This window comes from Planococcus citri, chromosome 4 (genome assembly GCF_950023065.1).
Source record: "Planococcus citri chromosome 4, ihPlaCitr1.1, whole genome shotgun sequence".
Classification (NCBI taxonomy): domain Eukaryota; kingdom Metazoa; phylum Arthropoda; class Insecta; order Hemiptera; family Pseudococcidae; genus Planococcus; species Planococcus citri.
This window is the reverse complement of record NC_088680.1, coordinates 13,102,287-13,129,690: the sequence shown is the minus strand read 5'-3', so window position 1 is coordinate 13,129,690 and position 27,404 is coordinate 13,102,287. Positions and strand designations below refer to the sequence as shown.

General features: G+C 35.0%; 2 long non-coding RNA genes across 2 annotated transcripts; both read right to left on the bottom strand.

The window, feature by feature from the left end:
• Positions 1–16,129: 16,129 nt before the first annotated feature.
• On the bottom strand, positions 16,130–17,150 carry LOC135844491 (uncharacterized). The gene is made up of 2 exons (XR_010558546.1): positions 16,873–17,150; positions 16,130–16,585 (listed from the first exon to the last, which is right to left on the bottom strand). It is a non-coding gene; the product is annotated as an uncharacterized LOC135844491 (long non-coding RNA).
• A 6,839-nt stretch (positions 17,151–23,989) lies between these two features.
• On the bottom strand, positions 23,990–25,010 carry LOC135844511 (uncharacterized). The gene is made up of 2 exons (XR_010558551.1): positions 24,733–25,010; positions 23,990–24,445 (listed from the first exon to the last, which is right to left on the bottom strand). It is a non-coding gene; the product is annotated as an uncharacterized LOC135844511 (long non-coding RNA).
• Between the last annotated feature and the right edge of the window lie 2,394 nt (positions 25,011–27,404).

Sequence of the window (27,404 nt, the reverse complement as noted above, 5' to 3'; positions counted from 1 at the left end):
TTATTTTAGCATAGTGTTAGTAAGCATTATGTACTGAGACTTTTCTCACTAAAGTATGAGCTATCATTTTACCTACATGTCTATCTACGAGACTTCGAGGTAAAAAACGCAATTTTAGTAGGGTAGAAGAAAATTAAAAAAAAATCAAAAAAAAATCAAAATTTTGGAAGGATATAATTTAGATTAAATCAAAACGTAATTTTTAGCTTGAAGATTCAAGAAAGTTCAAAAATTAATTTTTTGGTAAATTTAAATTTTTTAGTTTATGAATTTTCGAAGATCTGTGGCATGTATGATTTTTTCTAGAGAGGTTCATCCACGTCAGGCGCCAGACTAAGTGATTAGTCAATTTTGACATGCAACATATCTTGGAAAATCATGTTTTTTCACTCGAATTGTGTTCTTTAGGAGAACCATTTGGAATTCGAGTTTGACAAAATTTGAAAAAATTGAAAAGTTTGAAGATTTTGAAAAAATTTGAATTTTTAAGGGTGGGTTTTTTAGTAAGTCGGACTGAAAATTTTGCAATTTTCAGAAGAATTACGCGGAAGTTAGGCGCCAATATGATATAGTGAGAGTTAACATGAATGAGATAGATGGTTTTTATCAGAATTACTACCTACTTGGTTGAAACAAGAAATATTCCCTAAGGTAGTGAATATTTGCCTCGCCTGGTTAGCTCAATATATTGGAGAGGTCTCAGTCATACTACTCACTTTTCACAGAAATAATTCCCAATCACCAATCAAATGCATACATACAAGATAATATGATTTATTGTTGCTCGGAAATAACATAAAAATACATATTATGAAAGTTAAACGAGCATAAAATGATTTTACTATCTTAGACTCGAGTTAGTAAATTAAGTAATAATTAATATTCGTTAATAGATAATGAGGTTGGTAATTTCTTACCCATTGAAACTGTACACATTTCCTAGAAAATGTGCTATTAATGTTGATGACTCACACATCAGGTTCACAAACTGTCCGCTTTTCCTGTCTCTTCGGGGTGTCCCTAATACTAGACACAGTCGACAGGTCTTGGTTATTTTTACTGAGGGTGCTTTTCCAGACGAGAAGTATGTTCCGATGGCTAGCAGGATCGGAGACATACCCAATAGAGAACGTGAAGAATTACGATCGATAATTTTAATCACGAAGCGAAATAATATTAACCACTATAGAAGTGGGCGAGAACGGAATAAATAGGGGATGAGTGTCCCAGTAAAGGGAACTCATCCGCTTCGAACATACATAAATACACTTTGAGACCAAGAACCAACTTGCGCATAGTCGAATCCGAGATCAAGGTAAAATACTGGGGAATACAACTTAATTGGTAATTCAACCCATTTTACATACAACTACTCTGTAGTCTCGCGACTACTTCGTAGGTGCAACTTAATTAGAAGAGAGCATCTTCTATAAAAATAAATACAACTTAGCGGGGAAAGCAACCGAATAGGTAATTCAACCCATTTTAAATACAACTAGTTCGGCTCGTGGCTGTGTTGCTCTATTTATAGGCATAGGTGCATCGTTCGATGCGCTTGCCGCGGACCTTGATGACATTGAAATGTCATCAAAACGTAATAGTAGGAGTTCTCACATTACCAGACTTGCGCAGTCTTTGGGAGTTATTATTTTACTCATCGCTATGGCGATGCTTCTTATACTCATCACTACGACGATGCTTTTATTAATCATCCCTTACGTGATGAAGGCATATTTCCTCATATCAAAGCTACAAAAATCAATTTTTTGCATCAGTCATTTTACTTTTTGAATAATCAATTTTTTCATCATTTTGCCCTCGCAAATTCAAGTTCTGCTATGCACACAATTTTTCAAAAATTTTCAAGAATGGAAATTCAACTTCAGAAATTCAATAAACATAACCAAAACAATACAGGGCTCTAAAAAAGAATGGAAATTCAGAAATTTGAACTTAGGGGATAGTTTTAGACAAGATACAACTCATCCAAATTTCCCATAAAAAATTGCACAATTAAGTATACCCATGGCAATCATTGGGGTTTTTCTAAAAAAAAATAGGGCCCTCCTGAAAAAATTTCGGGGCCCTCATGAAATTTCTGCAATACCACTTCTGCAACCTCTGGGCGCCACTGTTGGAACAGGTTGGGTAAGGGCCAGAGTGAAAAAACACGATTTTCTCCGAAACTCCTCCCAACATTTTCTTTTTTTTTCGCCATAGAGCACTCAACCAAAACCTAATAGGTCCATGATGATATATTAATCAACTTCTCAACCTCTGATTTTTTTCAGGGTAGATATTTCAGCGAGCTGTGGAAATGCTCAAGCTCTGGAAGAAACATGCATGAAAATTGGTAAAGCGATCGGAGTCACGGATGGAACAGTACACTCTGCACCAGGTTTTCCGAAATGTCATGATTCAAACCATCAGTTACAGAAAAAGGATGGCACAGGAATAGTTTTAAAAAAGGCTAAATTCGTCCGTTGTTCATGGCAGGGAGTGGATGGTGTCTATCGCTTCATGAAGGGTTGGCATGCAAATAAAATTATGAACCCTGATTGTCAACCTGCCAGTTGTCTTCCTTCCAATGAAATTACATACCCTTGAGACTGCAGTTTTGGTTTATTCTAGAAATTAAATTTAGTTCATTCTTTACAAGTGCATAGGTACCTAAGTATGTATTAATAATGATTAATAATAATAAAATTGTATGATTGGTGATCTGATTTACACTTTCGATTTCTTGTGTTTCAATGTTGATTTACACCTCTTTATCTTCTTTCTTGGTGAATTTCATAACCTTGGTATTGCCTGCATTTATCTTCATTCCGTATTTTAATCCAGCGCTGTTTATTGGTTGATCATTACCTGGATTTGCGCTTTAGTTCCAACAAGAATCACTTTGTCGTCTGCATACCTCATTTCATTGATTCTTTTGCCATTGATCTTGATGAGTCCCATTCTCTCAATTCTTGCTTCTCTATTTTAGGGGTAGAAGGGATATGGGTCAAATAAGATTTTTTCCAACTCAATTCCATCTTAAATGGGATGGGGATGATACAGAAGAAGTTGAAATTTGGATATGTTGATTGCAGTAGTGGTATAGTGATCAATGATCTGATTTTGGGCCCTTTTCATCTATTATTTGCAGCTAAAATATATGCCCCCACAAGAAAATGAGTTTTCTGTTATTTTCAACTTTGACTCTCACTACTCCAGAGGTCAAATATGATTTTTGTGAAAACCCTATTCCTAAGTTTGACTTTATTTGATCAATTAGAACAGGTTTCAACTCATAAAATGTTGGACTGGAACTTATAAAAATACGATATCTGTTGGACCTACTGCAATAGCCACCGCAATTTTCTCAAAAACGTATTCTCTTTGAAGACATGCATATCTCCCCCTCCCCCCCGCCGAACACACACACACACAAGGCCAAGGGAATCTCCGGAGCTAGAGTTCTTTCTGAATGATTTTCAACTTAAAAGTGAACGTCTCCGCTGAATTTTATTTATGTGCAAGTTAAATGGCGTAAAAGTCAGTAGAATGTGAAACGAATGCTGAATTATTTGATTACACATGGGCACTGCAAAATTTGCAAAAGCAACCGAATCCATTAAAATGAATTTATTGAAACTGATGTTTTGTATGATCGAGTTGGTAGGTACCTACAGTCTTTTGCTCGTTCCAATTTTCATAACTTTTTCACACTGATGCAAAAAATTCGACGACACAGCCTGAGTTTGAGCAATATTTGTTGGGGTTATCGAGTGTTTTCTTGTGTCAAAGTATTCCAGATCTACAGTTTAGGAGACTGTGCCCCTCGCAAGGGGGAAAAGGAGAGACGACGGTTTCAATGGTGAAAATAGAAAGTCCTGATTGATATCTAATAGCAGCTGATAGAAAGGACTGGTACTAAAAAGTCTGTACTTGATCATACAAAACATTAGTGTCAATAAATTCGTTTTAATGGATTTGGTTGATTTTGCAAATTTTGCAGTGCCCACGTGTAATCAAATAATTCAACATTCGTTTTACATTTTACTGATTTTTACACCATTTAACGGGCATATAAATTATGCAAAAGGTGACCGCAGCACCCATAATTTTTCAATTTTTTGAAAACATGACTGTAACATATGCCAGAAAACAATTATTTTATGAAATAAAAAAGAGCTTAAGCGAAATCATTATCGCAGTAACATCATACTTGCTTAGGCAAGGTGATCATTGTGAAACAGGCATTTACTTTGATGATGACAGTGAAAGTTTTTGGACCACCTCTGATGTTTTCATGTCTTTTTCTATGGATATCCCGTACGGAAAAATACTATGGCGAACTATAGTATTTTCGCGAACTATAGTTAACTATAGTAACCATGAATTTTTTTTTCAATATTTTGGACAATTTATTGGCTTACAATGTCTGAAAACACACAATTTATCAGTGCAATGATAAATTGTGTGTTTTCAGGAATTATAAGCCAATAAATTGTCCAAAATATTGAAAAAAAAATTCATGGTTACTATAGTTAACTATAGTTCGCGAAAATACTATAGTTCGCCATAGTATTTTTCCGTACGGGTAACGAGTTACAAGAATACTTATAACTGAACATGAACTGGATAATTTCAAAGGGTAAGATACTAAAATTAATTTTTACCCGGCATGTGAACTGTGAAGAAATTCTTGACTTGAATTAACAGCTCTTTTGTATGGTTTTCTTTTCTTTTGAAAATTTAAAACTCAATGAGAAAATTGACAAAAAATAAACATTTGAATCCTGCATCAATACTTGTCTGTATTTGATACTTATCAATACTTTTTTGAGCTAGAATCAAATATCTCATTTTTTCCTCAGGGGCCAGCCCTGGCCCATGGGCTAAAAAAACGAGAGAAAAAGTGTGAATACTTGGAGTATTGATTATACTTTTGAAGAATCATTCGATATTAATCAATACTTTTTTTTGGCGATACTTGACACCATCTAGTACATTACACAGAGTTTCAGGTTGATTTGAGTTTTCTTCTGGTCAATAACTATGGTGCCTCCTGGTAGGACTAGAGTCAAGGTGAATGTGAATACCCAGATATTTAGTGAGGCTAGCAGCTAGAATTTCATTCTGTTTAATGTAGACTGCACATTTTTAACATCACGTTTTCTCTTAGCAAATGTAACATGAATTGACTTTTGCTCATTTAGTTTGATTTTCCATTGATTTGCCCATTTTGAGATTCCATCAAGGGCTGGGCTTGGGATGAATGAATTGATAAAATCGCAGTGCTATCAGCAAACATTGCAGTTTCAGTTTGTTCCGTTGTTGGTATATCGGCTTATCAGCTAGTACATTAAACACAGGATTTGTCCCAGAACACTACCCTGAGGCACTCCAGCCCGAGCTGACATTTTGCCTCACTGAGGCAATTTTTTTGCCTATATTCGCGATTTGAGACGATTTTCTCACCTATATGAGACTAATGACAAAAATATGCAAATTAGCTCGTAAGTATTTGATTTTTTTAAGTACCTTACGCGAGTGTTAGATGGCGCCCTATTGAAAATGAATCTGAAAGATGCGGTTCGTCTTTACAGTGTGAAAAGGAACCTAAATTAAATAATTTTTAAAATGAATTTTGAAGATCGAAAAAAATATGAATTTAGATGAGTTGGGTTTGTTATCAGGAGGTCAAAAAAATATAATTTTGAGTCAAATACATCAAGTTTGATGCTTCATTTGCTAAATTAAAAAAATTAAAATTTTTTCCCATTTTCATCCCTGAAAATCAAGTGTTTAGTTTGAGATAAAAATAACCCTAGAAATGGAAACTGCAGATTTTTTATTGCTTTTTAAAATTTCATCAGGCTTATTCCCCTAATGAGAATAGGAAAATTTAAAATTACAATTTTCTGACATCCTGACTGAAAAAAAACTCAAAGGAATTAGATAGGTAACACAAATTTCAAAGCTCCACCTCCATCATTTTTTTCAAGATTTGTGTGCAATTTTAATTTTTATGTGGAACTGTTTTGCCCATTTTTTTCACTTTTTTGGGACTAAATTTTGAAAAACATTGTTTTTGACTCAAAAAACAGTCGTTTGTCTTTTCTTTTCCTCTTATTATGTGTGTGGATACCTGCTTAGGTATGCAATTATGTATCTTTTTTTAAATGAAAAGCACTTTCAGAAAAAAAATGTACTTAATAGGTATTCAGTTTTCATAGATTACAAATTATACCTACTACTTATTAGGTACTTGTGATGGAAAAATAATATTTGCAATGTTAATAGATAGGTACCTATGAAAAGCAGTATATTTTTGCTGGAAAATTTTCACAAATAGGTAACTAATTTATTTTTTAAAAGAATATTTCACCCTAATAAACATATCACATGCTGCTCAAACACATCTCAAAAAAATTGAAAAATTATTCCCTCCAAACACATATGTTTGGAAGGATAAATTACTCAAAATTGATGGAAAAAAAATTACTTCCCTAAAGGAGGCTCGATTGCCATTTATGCATCATTTAAGACCTATTTTTATACCTGCAGTGGTGGTGTACTCCTTTAAAAGTAGTTCACAAACATCCCTTACCTATACCAGTTATGCGGGGTAGGAGGAGATGAGATAATAACGTTGTTGTGCAAATACAACATACCACCTAGACAGACACCTATACCCTAGACATTCATCTTCCTATTTAAATCATTAATTGTAGTTCTGTCTTTTCTGTCACAAAAGAATCTTTTCTTTTGTTAGGCTACATGGTCCAGCTATCAGCTTTCACTGCATTTCACCTCCTCTCTGTATAAAATAAAGACATAATTTTTAGTTTTGCTAATAGATGGCGCTCGATTTTCAGGCTAATTCACCACAATTCATGTCTCATTGAGGTGACTTTTTTGTCTCAAATTAAACATATAGGGACCCTATACGAGGCAAAACAATGTTAGCTCGGGAGCATTAATTGGAAGTTGAGTAGATATGGCATCACTGTGGAGCACCCTGAATGCTCTTCCTGTGATATAGAATTTCAATAGACAAACATAATTTCCTGGTAGGATTTCTGAAAGTTTTGATTGGAGACCTTTATGCCATACTCGGTCAAATGCTTGTGCTATGTCGAGAAATGCTGCAGAACAGCATTTATTTTACTCAAATGCTTTTTGAATGATGCTTGCAACCCTCCCTATCAACAAAAATTATGCATTAGCATGCTAAACCGCATGCTTTTACGCAAAACACAAGCAATGCGTGAATTTGAACTTTTTTCAAAAAAAAGCATGCGATTCAGCCTGCAAATAGCTTGCATAAAAGTAATGTTAAAGAATATAAAATGAAAAAACAATTGAAAAAATTTTGCCCTGGGCGGGGATTGAACTTGGGAAATGTAGTTTTCATTTTTCCGCATTACCTAACTCACTTGGCCACTCCGCTGCTTGTGAAGAGTGGAGTTACGAGGTCTGGCAATTAAGTTCCTGGAAGTGTTTCTGAGAGGTAGAAGATACAACACTGGTGTGCTCACAAACACATTGTTGTGTAGACTAGACGACTAGACCTCCCTTTAATACTGTTACAAGTTTCAAGTCGATCGGGTGAATTTTGGGGGAATTTATAGCTGTTTAAAGTGAACAACTTTTAAGGTCGCGTCCTAAAACTTTAAGGAGTGACTTCAGGAGGATGCTTGAGTCAGGGAGATCAGACTTTGAGTTGGGGGAGAGGTAGATGTCTTAAAAGGTCAAACGCAATGTTAAAAAAATTAAGGAAATGTTTGAGGAAGATCAGGTGATCAAAACCTCACAAAAAGTAGGCCATGATATTCTTGTTGCCCAGTGGCTGTGAGGAAATGTCCTCTGAGGTGAGTAAAAAATGATTTTCAAAGGAGATTGACCTCATAAGTCGTTATTGTAGTCTTCCTTCAACTCAAAGCATCATATTTTTACTCAATGCTCCCATTTAGAAAACCGTTTTGTGCCCTTCAGAGGTGAATTTTTCAAAATTTGAGTGGAGGTTTTTGAGTCCTCCTTGAAAATGCAATGGGTGTTGATTCTCAGGTAAAAACCAACTGAGAATGAAGTAGAGGTCCCTAGGAATCAAATCTGGGGTGTAGAAATAGTGAGGAGGTGACCATTCCTCCAAGAAGTAATTTGCAACCCTACTTTTCACGACGTTGTACCAAAAGTTACATTTGAAAAATATGCCCAAAAAAACCAAACAACCTACGGCATTGAAACTTTGAACATTACTAAAGGAATGTCCAATCTACTGGACAACAAGTTCGCGAACACTCCAGTGTTGCATCTTCTACCTCTCAAGCGGAGGTTATACTGACGATGTAAGATGTGGACGAAGATGTCTACTCGCACCTGATTGGTTAGTGATAGTAAATTGACCAATCAGATGAAAGATTCGGCGATGAAAAGTAAATTTGATTTTACTTTTCATCTTCGTCCGCATCTTTCATCTTCAGTATAACCTCCGCCTCAGAATGGCTTCCCTGAACTTAGTTGCCAGACCTTGTATTTCCCCATTAATGTTTGCACTTTTTGGACTTGGGGAGAACAATTTAAAAATTTAATAAGTTCACAGCGCACAAACATTTATGCAGTAATAACTCCACTCTTCACAAGCAGAGAAGTGGCTGAGCAGGTTAGGTAATGCAGAAAAGCATAAACTGCATGTCCCAGGTTTGATCCCTGCCCAGGGCAAAATTTTTTTCAATTTTTCTTTCATTTTACATTCTTTAACATAACTTTCACATATACCATTTGCAGGCTGAATAGCATGTTGTTTTTTTTTTTTTAAGTCCAAATTCAAGCATACCTACGCATCTACATGCTTGTTTTTACACATAATTTTGTCAATAGGGCTGTGGCTGTGGACCTGATCTATTGTTGAGCGTTGATTAAAAAACCCAAACTGATGATCGGGTATTTTGGCTAGAGGTTTGAGGTGTTTCAGAAGTAACTTTTCAAATAATTTTGATATCGCAGGCAATATTGAAATTGGTCTGAATGATTCCGCTTTTTCTTCAGACCATTCCGGTTTTTTCAGCATGATGATTTTTGCAATTTTGAAGCACTGTGGCACATACTCTAGCAGAAAGCAGGCATATCCCTACTGGCAAGAAAAATGTGGTTAGAGGCATAAAACTGAGACCACGTTTTTTGGTGCGTTTACACCTGGCGTAATCCTGTAAACATAGTGCGTAATTGCTTATATGAAAGACCCCTTGGGGTGTGAGATGGCTTAAACGCAGTGCGGATGCAGTAAAAAAATCGTGGTCTACTTCAACAAAAACCGATTTCAGGTAGATCAGAGTAACAGCGGATTTGAAAAAACTTGGATGTGATGGCTGAAAAGTGAGACTAAAACACATATTTCTTGTCAATAGGGATACAGAAGATAAACTCAGAGAGCACAATGCTGGCATTACTGGTTACTCCGCCAGATAATCATGGCACAGAACTGTGTTTACTCGAATTTCAAATTGAATTTTTCGTATTTAGAAAATGTGATTGAATCTTCAAAAATCAGGAAAATTAATTTGCTTGAAAAAGTGTTTAGAATCCGAAATTGAACTTGTTTTTTTTTTTTAAACACAATGCGGATGTCGCTACAAAATCTTAAAGTAGGGCAAAAACGGCCATTTGTGCAACTTTGACATTCTCTCCTGACCACAAAAACAACTCAAATCTTCAAAAACTCACTCTGTTTTTTGTTTTATATACGTATGTTACAATAGGGTGGCCCTTATTTATACTTGGTGGAAAAAAATTTTTCGATTTTTTTGCGGGACACCCCTCAGTTTGGTGCCACTCCATGAGAAAATAACACAAAAAAAATTTGAACTCAATCGATGTATATTAACCCGTGCCGCACACCACTTTTGTTAATGAGAGTATCAGGCGCGCGAGCTCAGTATTACTCCACTACAGGCGCGTGGCAAACGAAACGTATATTGACGCGACTCAACTTCAACTTGATTTCACTATCCTAAACATTCGTGTTTCCTCAAACAGATGAATTAAATGATTTGTGTACACATTTGAAAACTCGCAACTAATTATTAGAACATGTTTTTCAAGATTATATTTGAAACAAAAAATTACATTTGTAATAACAGAATGGATTTTAATGAAAAAACAAAAAAAAATCATCAGCCTCCTTTTAAAAGTGTTTTACGTTTAGTATCAGGGTAGTCTTTTCGATGTTGTGCAACAACTTGAAGTAGAAATTGTTTTTGTTGCTCATTTTTTGTCATTATGGCATTATAATCGGAGATCAATTTCACACCTCTCTCAGCCGTATCATTTACTACTTTCAGTTGCGAAATGATTTTTTTCCCATAGATGTAGTCCTCATTTGACAGCCAGCATTAGGGTGGCCCTTATTTATACTTGGTGGAAAAAAATTTTTCGATTTTTTTGCGGGACACCCCTCAGTTTGGTGCCACTCCATGAGAAAATAACACAAAAAAAATTTGAACTCAATCGATGTATATTAACCCGTGCCGCACACCACTTTTGTTAATGAGAGTATCAGGCGCGCGAGCTCAGTATTACTCCACTACAGGCGCGTGGCAAACGAAACGTATATTGACGCGACTCAACTTCAACTTGATTTCACTATCCTAAACATTCGTGTTTCCTCAAACAGATGAATTAAATGATTTGTGTACACATTTGAAAACTCGCAACTAATTATTAGAACATGTTTTTCAAGATTATATTTGAAACAAAAAATTACATTTGTAATAACAGAATGGATTTTAATGAAAAAACAAAAAAAAATCATCAGCCTCCTTTTAAAAGTGTTTTACGTTTAGTATCAGGGTAGTCTTTTCGATGTTGTGCAACAACTTGAAGTAGAAATTGTTTTTGTTGCTCATTTTTTGTCATTATGGCATTATAATCGGAGATCAATTTCACACCTCTCTCAGCCGTATCATTTACTACTTTCAGTTGCGAAATGATTTTTTTCCCATAGATGTAGTCCTCATTTGACAGCCAGCATCCAGGATCTTCAGCCATAAATGAGGTGGGAATTTGAAAACGGTTGAAAAACGAACATGAAACTTTATTAACAAATTGGTCCATATCATTGTCACTTTCCAAATCACTTGGAAAGGGAATTCGTTTGAAAAGTAGTTCTTCCTCAGTATTTTTATTTAAAGCGAGGACCATTTTTTTTTTAACATCTAACGAAATTCCTTCATCAAAGAATGATAAAGCCACATTTTCTGGAGATAAATACCATAAATGATTGCTCATTTTATTGGTGGCAATTTTACTAATATTTTCATCAATTGCCTTATACTCATGCAAATCTTTCAACAGTTCATAATCTAGACGAGGCGCTTTGATGGGAGAAGTGGCCTGTATCCAATATTTTGCGTATACTTTAACAACGAAAATGCACATATCACGAACTCCATCGATCACATTTTTTTCCAATTCAAATTGTGCTCTGAATAAAAAGATTTTTAAGCAGTAGATGGCCTTAGCCATCCATCGAGCGTGATGAAATGCACCAGGTGCTCTAATCGTTTTTTTTTCGCCTCCTAAGAACATGATTATTAAACGAAGCATTTCAGCATAATCCTCCCTCAATTGTTGAATTTTCAATTCTTCAGAGTAAAAGTCAATTAATTGCTGAGATTCTTGTGTGCTTATCATTTGACACACATACGCATCTTCCACCCCAAGTTGAAAATTGTTTTTGTTCATTTTAATCCAAGAAGCTTGAAAATTCTTGAAGAGTGGAACAGTTGGAGAAGACGAACATTCTAATTTTTCTTCAAAAACACCTCGTAGCACAACTTCTAGTATATGGTGTCGACATGGAAAGTATAACAATTCTCGCTCAAGCATCTGTTCCAACAAAATGCAAGCTCCATTCAAACGCCCGGTATTTGAAGCAGTGGTATCGGAACATAATGCTTGAACTTTATCCGCGATGTCCCATTCATACAACAGTTCAAAGATGGCAGTAGCTTGGTTTAGGCCACTAGATGATTCAATTTCTGGTACTCCCAACAATTGCTCTCTTCCAAAATACGATGCTACCACTGGGAGCCGCTCTACATTACCTTTTTTGGAATCATCAATGCTTGGGAGAAGTTTTCCATCCCAATGAATGACGATCGCATTACTTTCAGTATTTTCAAACACTTTACGAATCCTATCAAATTCCTCTTCACGTAATTTTTGCCTACACCGCTGAATTGATGATCGGTTGATTACCAGTTCATTGGGATCAAGTTTTAACGCTTTTACAGTTGCTGTGAGAATCATAACTGCATCTCTATCACTTACTTTACATCTATCAAAGACGGCTACTAATTCTGGAGAGATGAATTGTTTACTAGCACGTTTAGCTCGTTTTGGAGGAGGCTCATCTGCGGCAGAACTTGAGGTAGGCATAGGCTCTTCAAGTGAATTTTCGCTCGATTCCGATGATACCAATTCAACTTTTTCTTCTGAAAAATAATTTTTATAAAAAAAATTAATCTGACATCTTTTGTAATTATTTATTTTGGCAACCTTACGATTCTAAAATTAATTTTCAAATATTTTTCTAAAAGAAAAAACACATTTTAGACAGATTTTGAGTGATGTGGTCGATTTTTGGTTGCTTTTTCCAAAAAACGATTTTTCAACAAGAATGAGACAAATTTTTTCGATAATTTACACACAAAAAAGATGACAAAATCCAACAAAAATACGATCTCTTGTGTTTTACATAAGTGAAAAATATGAAAGTCGAGCCCCATAAGTGCATTGTCTCAAAGGGGGGGGGGATAATGAGCTTAAAAATATGGAAAAACAGTATTTTGACGTACTCACGCAATTTTATGAGAAATCAACAGGATGGACTCGCATGAAATTTAAATTAGACAAAGCCAGATTGAAAGAACATGCAAAAATTTATCACTCATCAAAACTTTCAGATGCTGAAGTGCATTTTTTTATTTTTGATGAATTTTTGAAAATCAAATTCATGCCAAAAATGAGAAAAAAAGCCAAAATTTTACCAAATAATTGACCTCGAAAGCTGAAATCTGGATGACTTTCAAAGTAATGTTTATTTTCTCTTCAAAAGAAGGTAGGTAGGTATCAAATGTTTATTTGGTACCTACCAATTTGACAATCCGACTGTCCAAAATTCATTAAAACTTTACATAAAAATTTTGGTACTTACCCATTGCACCAATTTCTTTAATAGCTCTCTGCTCACGATTTTCCTCCTGGCAACGTCTTAGCTCGATTCGTAGTTCTTTTTTTGCCAAAGTCTTATCTACTGAACTCATATATCCGATTCGTCCTTTTTTTCGTTGATTGAGAAGAAATTGCTTATCCTCATCATTCGGGGTCGTCTCCAAAGCGTCGCTACTGGAAATGTCAAATAAGTCGTCCAAAGTTTCTTCAAATAACCTTTCTTTCTCAATTTGAGCAGGTGTTCTCCTCGTTTTACTCTTCACTAAACTTCGCCAGCCATTATAAATTTCTTCAAGTTTTTCAATACTTCTTTGGGTCCTTATTATTGGAATTCTGGCTCGATTCCAAAATTTCTCCACCAACGGAACAGCTTCAGAGGCACTATCTCGTATAGTCGTATTACTTCCTGGTCTTCTGAGGAAATGGAAAAACACTTGCAATGTTTGACGAATACTCGGTAACTTGTTTCCATCAATTTCAGGCTCAGCAAAACCTATTAAAAAAATCGGTTCTCTATTCGCGTTGGCTTTTGCTCTCGTTTCCATTTTGAAAATTCACATTTCGCAATTTTACACGCGTAAATAACAACTTCTCTAAATTAATACGCAATTCCAATTATAAAGGAGTCTAATGTGGAGAAAATGAAACAGTGCTTATCAAGTGCACATCTCCCCTCCCTCCTTAGCATGCATACACCCGATAAGAAACTTGATTAACTTCCTGGAATCAGTAGCCAACTTGAGACGTGTAAGAGATAAATGACGGCGATGCATCGAGTCTCATTTCCCACGCGTTACCGTGGGGAAATTCTGAGCTCCCGCGCTTGGAGCTTACATTTCAAAAAGGGGCTTGCGGCACGGGTTAATATGCATCAATCGAGCTGAAAATTTGTATACGTCATTTTCTCATAGAACAGCACCAAACTAGGGGGTGTCCCAAAAAAAATTCAAATTTTTTTTTTAAGGGCCACCCTAATGTTACAAGCGTGTTCGAGTTCCTACAGGTGAATTTTTGAAAATCAAATTTAGGCCAAAAATAAGGGAAAAAAATCAAAATTTTACCAAATTGACAGAGAAGGCTGAAATTGGGGTAAAACTCTATTTTTGACATTCCAAATCGATTGGAAACTGTTTCAAACAGTTTTGAGCAGTTCTGGAGCCTCCAGCAGAATTTTGAAACTCGAAATTCCCACAAAATTTCATCAAACGGAGATGGAAAGCCGATACGAAGTCAACTGCTGGTGGATTTCAAGTTGTTTTGAAGCCTCCAGCAACCTTTTGAGAATTACTGGAGCCTCCAGTAAATTTTTGAAACTATAAATTTCTCCAAAATTTCATCAAACGGAGATGGAAAGCCGAAATTTATTCTGAAAACTAATTTCAATACGCTGCGAAGTCAACTGCAGGTGGATTTCAAGTTGTTTTGGAGCCTCCAGCAACTTTTTGAAAATTACTGGAGCCTCCAGTAGATTTTTGAAACTTTAAATTTCTCCAAAATTTCATCAAACGGAGATGGAAAGCCGAAATTTATTCTGAAAACTAATTTCAATACGCTACGAAGTCGACTACTGGTGGATTTCAAGTCGTTTTGGAGCCTCCAGTGACTTTTTGAAAGGTTGTATGTAGTTTTTTGGAAAACTGAAATTGAAAAAGCAGCTAGAAGTTTCAAAAATATTTGAAACCACCATGTATAGTCGACTTCACTTCGTATTGAAATTAGTTTTCGAATTAAATTTCGGCTTTCCATCTCCGTTTGATGAAATTTTGTAGAAATTTCGAGTTTCAAAAATCTGCTAGAGGCTCCAGAACTGCTCAAAACGGATTGAAACAGTTTCCAATCGATTTGGCATGTTGAAAATGGGGTATATCCCAAATTTCAGATTTCTTGGTCAATTTGGTAAAATTTTGATTTTTTTCTCTCATTGTCAACTTTAAGAAACTGAAAAAATCTGATGGATTTTTCTCAATTTTTTTGAAATTGGCAATAATGATTATTGACCAAAAAATTGGCACCACTGTATCTGTAAAAATATTTCTCCAGTTTCAGAAACGATATTTTTCGACATTTTGGCCTGAGTATAATGTGAAATATTTCAGAAGAAAAAAATGTTCAAATCACAAAAAATTAACTCAAAAATAAGCGATTTGAAAATTTTTAACCACGTATTAGAACCCTGAAAGTGGTCTTGGATTTTGATGGCAATGGCTTTGGTCGGCGCAGAATCTGCAATCGGTACTATCTTTTTGGATCTGGGCTATTTTTCCCAAATCAGGTTGGGTATAGAAAGACTATTCCACGATTTTCAAAATTTTTCCAATTCTTTTCGCCATCCATCCTCACGTCCCCTATGTTTTTATCAATTTTCAGTTCCTTTTCAGCGATGAATCTTATTCTCTTCGGAACCAAAAGAAAAAAAAACAATTTCGATAGGATAATTTGTCCCACATATAAAGGGCCATTTTGGGTCACAGTTTTTATTCATCACGACTCAATATCATATGCTACATAATTTTTCCATTTCTCAGCAAACTTTTGAGACCAATGGACACATTTGAGGGCTCAAATCAATAAAACAAGTTGATATTCGTATTCAGCGATCACAGAAACCTATAAAATGATATGTCACACAATATTTGACATTTTTTTACATTTTGATCGTATTTTTGAGACTCCCTACCTCCCTCCTTCCTCCCTGGTTTTGCAAACGCCAACATCGAAATTTGACGAGGTTTTTAAAATTAAGCTTACAAAAAAAAACTCAACTTTGAACTTTTGAAAATTTTTGGCAAAATATATTTTCTGAAATTACTCTCAATCGATTTTGGAAAGTCGCAGACAGAGATTTTCACCAAGTTGCAGAGGTACTCGTAGATTGATATTTTGAAAAATTATTAAATAAATATTGTGAGTAAAATAAATGCAATTTTATTATTAGTGAACCTAATACAATAAGAAAATGAACCAAAATTACTAAATTAGTTACAGGCGGAAACTATAGGCAGGTAGTAGGTACCTAAGAATAAAATAAAATTATTGCTGAATCTTTATATCATTGTAAGGAAGACAACTGCTAGGATCACAGTTGTAATTCATCACGTGATTCGGACCTTGACCCTTAGTGTAGTAAAATGCATCGACACAATTGCTTGGCCAAGAACAGAGGAGCATTTGAACGTCCTTAAAAACTAGTTCTGAGCCTGGGGTCTTGCTTTTTTGTAACTGAATCTTTTTGGTTTCGCATTTTGGATACCCGCTTTTAAAGGCTTCATTATCGTGTGAGATTCCTAAAAATTTGTCAATCTTAAGGCACATGTCTTGCATAGATTTAACACATCCGCAAGTCGTTGTAACGTCTACCCTGAAAAACAATCACGAAGGTTAATTCAATAATTATCTTATTTTCAACACCAGGTTATCTGGTCATTCATCCTTGTGATTAAATAAAGATTTATTCATTCATTTGCATATTTCTATTCAAATGTTTGTTTTTTGTCAATTTTCTCGTTAAATTTTCAATTTAAAAAAAAAAAGAACAAGAAAGCTGTTGAATTGAGTCAAGAAATTAACAAAATAAACATGAGCAGATAACAGAATGGCACCGAAAGGAGAAAATGCCCGGATAAAAAATTAGTTATGGTAACTTACCCTTTGAAGTTATTATATTCGTCTTCAGTTATATTCTTGTAGCTACAGTTGTTAGACATTATGCATAGAAAAAGATACGAAAACAACAGAGATGCGCCAAAAACTTTCGCTGCCATTTTTCAACGTGTGTAATAAAGTCAATTTCAGGTTTGACAAAGATCAGCTATACAATGATCCCTCTACCTGAGTATGATTCTTACTACTATAATGTTTTCACTTAGGTACCTAAGCGCTGTTTTATTTCACTGAAAAAATTGAAAAACAACGCCTGCAGTGATGACTTTTTCCACCTGATAAAGCTGTTATTTAGCTAATCAATGCGAATTAATGGTGTAAAATGTAAAACGCCACGAGCACCGATGATATAATGCTTCGTGATTTCGTTTGCTATATCTGTATAATTTTTCTCCGTCATTAGAGCAATATTGTAGGTACCTATATCATGTCATCGAGGTTCTAGATTTACCATTGGCATTATAGGTGTGACTTTGAAAATTTCCACGAGGTCGTCATCGATACCTACCCAAATGTGAAGTTTGGTTTTCGATTGAACAATCAAAAAAGCAGCTGTTTTTTAGTATTTAATGAGCGGTCATTAATTTTGACGTTTGAAAAAAACAAAATTGTCGAGAACAACCGAGCCCATTAAACGAATTTATTGAAACTGACGTTCAGCACGATCGAGTATAATTTCAGATTTTCGTTACTCGACTCGAGCAAATTTTTAACATTGGAATTGAGGGCCTTGGTGGAATATGGGCGTTCGAAAAAAATGATGATTTGAGAAAAACACGATTGAACTTTTTAAACCTATGTGGCTTAGGCAATACTTAACTTAGAGCTTCGCGGTTACGTTTTTTTTAAAGCTCGAGAAGTGTTACCTTTCATTTCCCTTACTCAACTTTGGCACTCGGTTACATTAACCCTTTCAAAAAAGCGATTTTCGAAACTGTTTTTAACGCCCTTATTCCATAAATGCACTTTCTAGAAAATTTAACACGATTTTAATCATCTTAAGTGATGATTTCTGAGATGCTGATTGCTGAAAAGAGTGATTATCGACTTTAAGAATGAAAAACACCGAACGTAGAGCTATGAAAGTTTTTAAAAAATGAATTTTACAGAACTATAGAAGTTTCATAGTCAAAATCGTGATAATGATACAAATAGCACAATATAAAGACACAATATCTCTAACCATCATCGTTGTCGTCGTCATTCTTTTCAATCCGGAATCGCGTATTTTTGTGAAGAAACGGAGAAACCCGGATATGTGGTACCTTGTAATGCATGCAAAAACGCGACCCTGTCATCTTTAAAAACCTGTAGCTCTACGAAGGAAGCGTTTTGTGAACTGAAAGTTGGTGTGTAGGTTAGGGTGGCCCTTATTTATACTTGGTGGAAAAAAATTTTTCGATTTTTTTGCGGGACACCCCTCAGTTTGGTGCCACTCCATGAGAAAATAACACAAAAAAAATTTGAACTCAATCGATGTATATTAACCCGTGCCGCACACCACTTTTGTTAATGAGAGTATCAGGCGCGCGAGCTCAGTATTACTCCACTACAGGCGCGTGGCAAACGAAACGTATATTGACGCGACTCAACTTCAACTTGATTTCACTATCCTAAACATTCGTGTTTCCTCAAACAGATGAATTAAATGATTTGTGTACACATTTGAAAACTCGCAACTAATTATTAGAACATGTTTTTCAAGATTATATTTGAAACAAAAAATTACATTTGTAATAACAGAATGGATTTTAATGAAAAAACAAAAAAAAATCATCAGCCTCCTTTTAAAAGTGTTTTACGTTTAGTATCAGGGTAGTCTTTTCGATGTTGTGCAACAACTTGAAGTAGAAATTGTTTTTGTTGCTCATTTTTTGTCATTATGGCATTATAATCGGAGATCAATTTCACACCTCTCTCAGCCGTATCATTTACTACTTTCAGTTGCGAAATGATTTTTTTCCCATAGATGTAGTCCTCATTTGACAGCCAGCATCCAGGATCTTCAGCCATAAATGAGGTGGGAATTTGAAAACGGTTGAAAAACGAACATGAAACTTTATTAACAAATTGGTCCATATCATTGTCACTTTCCAAATCACTTGGAAAGGGAATTCGTTTGAAAAGTAGTTCTTCCTCAGTATTTTTATTTAAAGCGAGGACCATTTTTTTTTTAACATCTAACGAAATTCCTTCATCAAAGAATGATAAAGCCACATTTTCTGGAGATAAATACCATAAATGATTGCTCATTTTATTGGTGGCAATTTTACTAATATTTTCATCAATTGCCTTATACTCATGCAAATCTTTCAACAGTTCATAATCTAGACGAGGCGCTTTGATGGGAGAAGTGGCCTGTATCCAATATTTTGCGTATACTTTAACAACGAAAATGCACATATCACGAACTCCATCGATCACATTTTTTTCCAATTCAAATTGTGCTCTGAATAAAAAGATTTTTAAGCAGTAGATGGCCTTAGCCATCCATCGAGCGTGATGAAATGCACCAGGTGCTCTAATCGTTTTTTTTTCGCCTCCTAAGAACATGATTATTAAACGAAGCATTTCAGCATAATCCTCCCTCAATTGTTGAATTTTCAATTCTTCAGAGTAAAAGTCAATTAATTGCTGAGATTCTTGTGTGCTTATCATTTGACACACATACGCATCTTCCACCCCAAGTTGAAAATTGTTTTTGTTCATTTTAATCCAAGAAGCTTGAAAATTCTTGAAGAGTGGAACAGTTGGAGAAGACGAACATTCTAATTTTTCTTCAAAAACACCTCGTAGCACAACTTCTAGTATATGGTGTCGACATGGAAAGTATAACAATTCTCGCTCAAGCATCTGTTCCAACAAAATGCAAGCTCCATTCAAACGCCCGGTATTTGAAGCAGTGGTATCGGAACATAATGCTTGAACTTTATCCGCGATGTCCCATTCATACAACAGTTCAAAGATGGCAGTAGCTTGGTTTAGGCCACTAGATGATTCAATTTCTGGTACTCCCAACAATTGCTCTCTTCCAAAATACGATGCTACCACTGGGAGCCGCTCTACATTACCTTTTTTGGAATCATCAATGCTTGGGAGAAGTTTTCCATCCCAATGAATGACGATCGCATTACTTTCAGTATTTTCAAACACTTTACGAATCCTATCAAATTCCTCTTCACGTAATTTTTGCCTACACCGCTGAATTGATGATCGGTTGATTACCAGTTCATTGGGATCAAGTTTTAACGCTTTTACAGTTGCTGTGAGAATCATAACTGCATCTCTATCACTTACTTTACATCTATCAAAGACGGCTACTAATTCTGGAGAGATGAATTGTTTACTAGCACGTTTAGCTCGTTTTGGAGGAGGCTCATCTGCGGCAGAACTTGAGGTAGGCATAGGCTCTTCAAGTGAATTTTCGCTCGATTCCGATGATACCAATTCAACTTTTTCTTCTGAAAAATAATTTTTATAAAAAAAATTAATCTGACATCTTTTGTAATTATTTATTTTGGCAACCTTACGATTCTAAAATTAATTTTCAAATATTTTTCTAAAAGAAAAAACACATTTTAGACAGATTTTGAGTGATGTGGTCGATTTTTGGTTGCTTTTTCCAAAAAACGATTTTTCAACAAGAATGAGACAAATTTTTTCGATAATTTACACACAAAAAAGATGACAAAATCCAACAAAAATACGATCTCTTGTGTTTTACATAAGTGAAAAATATGAAAGTCGAGCCCCATAAGTGCATTGTCTCAAAGGGGGGGGGGATAATGAGCTTAAAAATATGGAAAAACAGTATTTTGACGTACTCACGCAATTTTATGAGAAATCAACAGGATGGACTCGCATGAAATTTAAATTAGACAAAGCCAGATTGAAAGAACATGCAAAAATTTATCACTCATCAAAACTTTCAGATGCTGAAGTGCATTTTTTTATTTTTGATGAATTTTTGAAAATCAAATTCATGCCAAAAATGAGAAAAAAAGCCAAAATTTTACCAAATAATTGACCTCGAAAGCTGAAATCTGGATGACTTTCAAAGTAATGTTTATTTTCTCTTCAAAAGAAGGTAGGTAGGTATCAAATGTTTATTTGGTACCTACCAATTTGACAATCCGACTGTCCAAAATTCATTAAAACTTTACATAAAAATTTTGGTACTTACCCATTGCACCAATTTCTTTAATAGCTCTCTGCTCACGATTTTCCTCCTGGCAACGTCTTAGCTCGATTCGTAGTTCTTTTTTTGCCAAAGTCTTATCTACTGAACTCATATATCCGATTCGTCCTTTTTTTCGTTGATTGAGAAGAAATTGCTTATCCTCATCATTCGGGGTCGTCTCCAAAGCGTCGCTACTGGAAATGTCAAATAAGTCGTCCAAAGTTTCTTCAAATAACCTTTCTTTCTCAATTTGAGCAGGTGTTCTCCTCGTTTTACTCTTCACTAAACTTCGCCAGCCATTATAAATTTCTTCAAGTTTTTCAATACTTCTTTGGGTCCTTATTATTGGAATTCTGGCTCGATTCCAAAATTTCTCCACCAACGGAACAGCTTCAGAGGCACTATCTCGTATAGTCGTATTACTTCCTGGTCTTCTGAGGAAATGGAAAAACACTTGCAATGTTTGACGAATACTCGGTAACTTGTTTCCATCAATTTCAGGCTCAGCAAAACCTATTAAAAAAATCGGTTCTCTATTCGCGTTGGCTTTTGCTCTCGTTTCCATTTTGAAAATTCACATTTCGCAATTTTACACGCGTAAATAACAACTTCTCTAAATTAATACGCAATTCCAATTATAAAGGAGTCTAATGTGGAGAAAATGAAACAGTGCTTATCAAGTGCACATCTCCCCTCCCTCCTTAGCATGCATACACCCGATAAGAAACTTGATTAACTTCCTGGAATCAGTAGCCAACTTGAGACGTGTAAGAGATAAATGACGGCGATGCATCGAGTCTCATTTCCCACGCGTTACCGTGGGGAAATTCTGAGCTCCCGCGCTTGGAGCTTACATTTCAAAAAGGGGCTTGCGGCACGGGTTAATATGCATCAATCGAGCTGAAAATTTGTATACGTCATTTTCTCATAGAACAGCACCAAACTAGGGGGTGTCCCAAAAAAAATTCAAATTTTTTTTTTAAGGGCCACCCTAATGTTACAAGCGTGTTCGAGTTCCTACAGGTGAATTTTTGAAAATCAAATTTAGGCCAAAAATAAGGGAAAAAAATCAAAATTTTACCAAATTGACAGAGAAGGCTGAAATTGGGGTAAAACTCTATTTTTGACATTCCAAATCGATTGGAAACTGTTTCAAACAGTTTTGAGCAGTTCTGGAGCCTCCAGCAGAATTTTGAAACTCGAAATTCCCACAAAATTTCATCAAACGGAGATGGAAAGCCGATACGAAGTCAACTGCTGGTGGATTTCAAGTTGTTTTGAAGCCTCCAGCAACCTTTTGAGAATTACTGGAGCCTCCAGTAAATTTTTGAAACTATAAATTTCTCCAAAATTTCATCAAACGGAGATGGAAAGCCGAAATTTATTCTGAAAACTAATTTCAATACGCTGCGAAGTCAACTGCAGGTGGATTTCAAGTTGTTTTGGAGCCTCCAGCAACTTTTTGAAAATTACTGGAGCCTCCAGTAGATTTTTGAAACTTTAAATTTCTCCAAAATTTCATCAAACGGAGATGGAAAGCCGAAATTTATTCTGAAAACTAATTTCAATACGCTACGAAGTCGACTACTGGTGGATTTCAAGTCGTTTTGGAGCCTCCAGTGACTTTTTGAAAGGTTGTATGTAGTTTTTTGGAAAACTGAAATTGAAAAAGCAGCTAGAAGTTTCAAAAATATTTGAAACCACCATGTATAGTCGACTTCACTTCGTATTGAAATTAGTTTTCGAATTAAATTTCGGCTTTCCATCTCCGTTTGATGAAATTTTGTAGAAATTTCGAGTTTCAAAAATCTGCTAGAGGCTCCAGAACTGCTCAAAACGGATTGAAACAGTTTCCAATCGATTTGGCATGTTGAAAATGGGGTATATCCCAAATTTCAGATTTCTTGGTCAATTTGGTAAAATTTTGATTTTTTTCTCTCATTGTCAACTTTAAGAAACTGAAAAAATCTGATGGATTTTTCTCAATTTTTTTGAAATTGGCAATAATGATTATTGACCAAAAAATTGGCACCACTGTATCTGTAAAAATATTTCTCCAGTTTCAGAAACGATATTTTTCGACATTTTGGCCTGAGTATAATGTGAAATATTTCAGAAGAAAAAAATGTTCAAATCACAAAAAATTAACTCAAAAATAAGCGATTTGAAAATTTTTAACCACGTATTAGAACCCTGAAAGTGGTCTTGGATTTTGATGGCAATGGCTTTGGTCGGCGCAGAATCTGCAATCGGTACTATCTTTTTGGATCTGGGCTATTTTTCCCAAATCAGGTTGGGTATAGAAAGACTATTCCACGATTTTCAAAATTTTTCCAATTCTTTTCGCCATCCATCCTCACGTCCCCTATGTTTTTATCAATTTTCAGTTCCTTTTCAGCGATGAATCTTATTCTCTTCGGAACCAAAAGAAAAAAAAACAATTTCGATAGGATAATTTGTCCCACATATAAAGGGCCATTTTGGGTCACAGTTTTTATTCATCACGACTCAATATCATATGCTACATAATTTTTCCATTTCTCAGCAAACTTTTGAGACCAATGGACACATTTGAGGGCTCAAATCAATAAAACAAGTTGATATTCGTATTCAGCGATCACAGAAACCTATAAAATGATATGTCACACAATATTTGACATTTTTTTACATTTTGATCGTATTTTTGAGACTCCCTACCTCCCTCCTTCCTCCCTGGTTTTGCAAACGCCAACATCGAAATTTGACGAGGTTTTTAAAATTAAGCTTACAAAAAAAAACTCAACTTTGAACTTTTGAAAATTTTTGGCAAAATATATTTTCTGAAATTACTCTCAATCGATTTTGGAAAGTCGCAGACAGAGATTTTCACCAAGTTGCAGAGGTACTCGTAGATTGATATTTTGAAAAATTATTAAATAAATATTGTGAGTAAAATAAATGCAATTTTATTATTAGTGAACCTAATACAATAAGAAAATGAACCAAAATTACTAAATTAGTTACAGGCGGAAACTATAGGCAGGTAGTAGGTACCTAAGAATAAAATAAAATTATTGCTGAATCTTTATATCATTGTAAGGAAGACAACTGCTAGGATCACAGTTGTAATTCATCACGTGATTCGGACCTTGACCCTTAGTGTAGTAAAATGCATCGACACAATTGCTTGGCCAAGAACAGAGGAGCATTTGAACGTCCTTAAAAACTAGTTCTGAGCCTGGGGTCTTGCTTTTTTGTAACTGAATCTTTTTGGTTTCGCATTTTGGATACCCGCTTTTAAAGGCTTCATTATCGTGTGAGATTCCTAAAAATTTGTCAATCTTAAGGCACATGTCTTGCATAGATTTAACACATCCGCAAGTCGTTGTAACGTCTACCCTGAAAAACAATCACGAAGGTTAATTCAATAATTATCTTATTTTCAACACCAGGTTATCTGGTCATTCATCCTTGTGATTAAATAAAGATTTATTCATTCATTTGCATATTTCTATTCAAATGTTTGTTTTTTGTCAATTTTCTCGTTAAATTTTCAATTTAAAAAAAAAAAGAACAAGAAAGCTGTTGAATTGAGTCAAGAAATTAACAAAATAAACATGAGCAGATAACAGAATGGCACCGAAAGGAGAAAATGCCCGGATAAAAAATTAGTTATGGTAACTTACCCTTTGAAGTTATTATATTCGTCTTCAGTTATATTCTTGTAGCTACAGTTGTTAGACATTATGCATAGAAAAAGATACGAAAACAACAGAGATGCGCCAAAAACTTTCGCTGCCATTTTTCAACGTGTGTAATAAAGTCAATTTCAGGTTTGACAAAGATCAGCTATACAATGATCCCTCTACCTGAGTATGATTCTTACTACTATAATGTTTTCACTTAGGTACCTAAGCGCTGTTTTATTTCACTGAAAAAATTGAAAAACAACGCCTGCAGTGATGACTTTTTCCACCTGATAAAGCTGTTATTTAGCTAATCAATGCGAATTAATGGTGTAAAATGTAAAACGCCACGAGCACCGATGATATAATGCTTCGTGATTTCGTTTGCTATATCTGTATAATTTTTCTCCGTCATTAGAGCAATATTGTAGGTACCTATATCATGTCATCGAGGTTCTAGATTTACCATTGGCATTATAGGTGTGACTTTGAAAATTTCCACGAGGTCGTCATCGATACCTACCCAAATGTGAAGTTTGGTTTTCGATTGAACAATCAAAAAAGCAGCTGTTTTTTAGTATTTAATGAGCGGTCATTAATTTTGACGTTTGAAAAAAACAAAATTGTCGAGAACAACCGAGCCCATTAAACGAATTTATTGAAACTGACGTTCAGCACGATCGAGTATAATTTCAGATTTTCGTTACTCGACTCGAGCAAATTTTTAACATTGGAATTGAGGGCCTTGGTGGAATATGGGCGTTCGAAAAAAATGATGATTTGAGAAAAACACGATTGAACTTTTTAAACCTATGTGGCTTAGGCAATACTTAACTTAGAGCTTCGCGGTTACGTTTTTTTTAAAGCTCGAGAAGTGTTACCTTTCATTTCCCTTACTCAACTTTGGCACTCGGTTACATTAACCCTTTCAAAAAAGCGATTTTCGAAACTGTTTTTAACGCCCTTATTCCATAAATGCACTTTCTAGAAAATTTAACACGATTTTAATCATCTTAAGTGATGATTTCTGAGATGCTGATTGCTGAAAAGAGTGATTATCGACTTTAAGAATGAAAAACACCGAACGTAGAGCTATGAAAGTTTTTAAAAAATGAATTTTACAGAACTATAGAAGTTTCATAGTCAAAATCGTGATAATGATACAAATAGCACAATATAAAGACACAATATCTCTAACCATCATCGTTGTCGTCGTCATTCTTTTCAATCCGGAATCGCGTATTTTTGTGAAGAAACGGAGAAACCCGGATATGTGGTACCTTGTAATGCATGCAAAAACGCGACCCTGTCATCTTTAAAAACCTGTAGCTCTACGAAGGAAGCGTTTTGTGAACTGAAAGTTGGTGTGTAGGTACTGGGCAGGTACCAAGTGTAAAAATATACGTAATCTTAACAAATAGGTAAGAATGTGCATTTGAAATATAATAATATCAATATTTCTTCACTCCCCAGCACTTGGTAATCCGATTACTCTGATTTGAAAGCTGAATCTAAACAAACATAGAATAAAAATGAACAAATTAATTTAAAACTTGGTCAACTTTTGATAATGGTTTCATTAATAAGTTACAGTGGTTGCTGCTTCTTATCATTGTGGTTATTAGAATAATTTGCTTAATAGAATGGAAAGTCAGTGGGACAGAACAGTGTTGTATTTTTTTACATTGAACGAATTTGGTTTTTTTGTGGTAATCAAAGAGGAATAAATTCGGTTAATAGAATCGGAAATTTTTCAAAAAACAGTGAAATAGGAATACTTTTTGTCAAAAAAAAAAAAAAAAATTGCAAAAAAGTCTTGTGTTTTGGTAAAATTGTTCAAAGGTCTTGCATTATCAGAGTGTAGGGTGAATTTCAACCTTGAAATCGCAAAAAAAAAGTGTTGTTCTCTTACCTACCTAGAAAATGCAAAAAATTTTCACTTTTTGAAAAAAATTATGCAATTTTTAAAGATTTGCTTTTCCCCAAAAAATATCAAAAGCCTCACATACTTATTTTTCAGAAATTGCCAAAAAGTACCATTTTTTTGCCAATAAAGTTCTATTTTTTGCTAAAATTGTGATTCTCGCGTTTTGCCGAAAATTTTCCACCTTTTTGTACGTTTTTAGATATCATTATTAAATGTACAGTACCCAAGTTTAAGTATAGGAATAATTTGGTTAATAGAATAGCAACCACTCCGTCCCAACCTGATCACATTAAGCGGCAACCACTGCATATCAGATTCATTATTAGTAAGGGTAAGGGCGCGGGGCGCCCAAAACCAACCACTTTTTGTAAAACCGCCACCAATTGAAGACTATTTCACTTCAAAACGTCGTAAATGGCTTAAAATGTAGGTTGAACCTTCCCCCAACTCATATCAAAATTTTGGCGCAAATGAATAATCCTTAATATGTTTTTCGAATTTTTTTCCAAAACAACTCAAAAACAATTTTTCAAAATTTGGTATCCTAATCCCAACCACCTCCAAAAAGTTAGGTACCCTAATTCCAACCACATTTGAAAGTGCAGCAAGCAACCAATAAAATACTATTTCATATGAAAATACAGTAAATGGCTTAAAAGATAGATTGAACCTTCCCCAAACTCATATTAAAATTTTGGGGTTATAGAATAATTCTTTATGACTTTCTGGAATTTTCTTCAGAGGC